A 2,227-nucleotide genomic window follows, 5' to 3' on the forward strand; every position below is an offset into this window, starting at 1 on the left:
CTTTTTTTTTTTTTTTCTTTTTTTTTTTTTTTTTTTTTTTTTTTTTTTTTGGTGGAAGGAGCCCTTTGGGTTGGTCTTCCTCCAGGAGAGCCCTGTTCTCACCCCAGGTCTGTTAATGAGCTGGGGCAAGGTGAGCCTCGCACATTCCAACTTGGCTGCCTTCAGCGGCTCCTGGAAGCTGGTGGTGAGCTATTAATGGAAGGTGCCGGCTTTGTGCTAATTAGAACTTCCTTTCAGCTTCCATCTGCGCAGGCACTGGAGCCCCTCACTGGTCAGCTCACGTCCCTGCCCGCCCTCAGCTAGCAACCTCATTTTTTTTTTTGTCTGCTCCCACCCCCATGAGTTAGGGGGTGCCGTCAGTGGAGCTGCTTTCTTCTGTTTTTTGGTCAAACCTGAGTTCTTTGTGTGTTGCAGAAAGGGGCAGGTGGCATTCTTCAGGTCTTGCTTGTGGGGGATGAGTGGCGCTGCAAGTAGGGAAGGGGTTCTGGCATCATGGGCTCCCTCTCAGGTAGGCTGCTCTGACACTGTCAACCTGCATTTGGTTTGTAAAAGCCCTGTCTCTTCTGTCCTTTGGCTTCAGACCCTGGTCCCCTCAGTTACCCCATTCCTGACATCTGCCAAGTCTGGTCATACTCACCCCATCTCGAGCTACAGCTGCCATCTTTGCCTTTTCGGGCAGCCCGTGGGTTGAGGCTGCATTCCTGTCCCTCTTCTGAAAAAGCTTGTTTGGTTTTTTATTTTTGCTTTTTTATTTCGTTCACCTCAGGCCTAATGGATGTAATTTTTTTTAAATGAAGATTGTCTCTTATAGAGGTTTCCTTGAAAACGAAAAAATATTAACGTCACATTAACGTCATTTAAAGAAAAAGCACCTCTCTGAAAGGAGGTTGGGAGAGCTACAGCTTCCTGCCTGAATGTCAGTTGGGATGAAATCCTTTACTGGGAAGAGAGAGGGCGTTTCCTCACCACGCTCTTTTTAGCTCCTGAATCCCCTCAGGTCTCACTGGGGTCGTATGTAAAAATATTGAGCCTTCTGCCAGGGCATTGCATGCTCGCCTGATTGAATTATCCTGACAATAATACAGGTCACCCACTTCTTTGACTGTGTAGACTGGGATTTTAAAAATCAGGAGTGCATTCTTGGCCGGCCTGAGGCTTCACCAGGATCCCTAAGGTTCTGAATCAGAAGCCGGTGGAAATACTTCTGGAGTGTGTAGGAGGGCTGCTGAAGCTCCCCACCACTGGTCTTGGGGAGAACAGGAAGACCTGCACCCCTCAGGTGGCCTCTTCTGCCTCTACAGTAACAATTCCTGGTTTGAGGCACCAGGATGGAAGAGCTAGGACCATCCAGGATTGGGTTAATAAACTGGCAACCATATTCCAGAAGGACTGCAGCTGAGGGGTGGAGGAGGGAGGCCCCAGCCTGCAAGGGAGTGTTCTTCCTCACGCTTTTGACTTTAGGACTCAGTGTATCTTTGGCAAGTCTGATTTGTTTCTCTGGGTGAAATGGGGACAACAGTACCCGCACCTCCAGAGGTTGTGTAAAAATTAAGTAAAATACACAATTGAAGTGCCTGGCATGCACGGCCACTGAGCCAATGGGAGATCTTCCTCCAGGTGGGACCAGGGGAGGCACATGAGTGGATCTTGAGTTCAAAACTCTACCCACTGGAGACAGTGAAAGCCCCACAAGATACCCAAAGTGTCAGGGAGAGACAACAGGAGCAGAATCAGATCCCAGGGACTGCTCAGTGGAGGAAGAGGAAGGACTACGTAAAGTTCCCAGCGTGGCTGGCTGGGGAGGAGGACACATCTGTGTCTTTAGAGATTTGAAGGGAGCAGGATCTGGATTGACTTGAGTTTCTAAGAGGATGAGGGCTGGAAGCCTAGGGGGCGCACCGAGTAGGCTCCTGTTAGCTGAAGGGGGTGGGGTGGGGTGGGATTTCTAACAGTTGGAACCTCCGGAAAGCCGATCGGGGATCTTGGCTCCGGCGGGCTGAGTCTCAGTACTCAGGAGCAGCGTTGTGTGGGGAAGGGGAGCCAGGGTGGTCCCTTGGATCCTTGTGGGCAAGTTCTCCTTGATGCGCATCGAGGAGTCCCACCTCGTGGTTCTCCCATTTCCAGAGCTCGGGCTAGGAGCAAGCTGAGGGTCACTGCCGCCGGCGGGAGCCCCATGCAGCATCCACACGGGTGTGGGGGGGTGGCGGGTAAAGCGCTCCCGCCCCCC

Source organism: Tupaia chinensis, unplaced genomic scaffold (genome assembly GCF_000334495.1).
Source record: "Tupaia chinensis unplaced genomic scaffold, TupChi_1.0 Scaffold000359_1, whole genome shotgun sequence".
Taxonomy (NCBI): domain Eukaryota; kingdom Metazoa; phylum Chordata; class Mammalia; order Scandentia; family Tupaiidae; genus Tupaia; species Tupaia belangeri.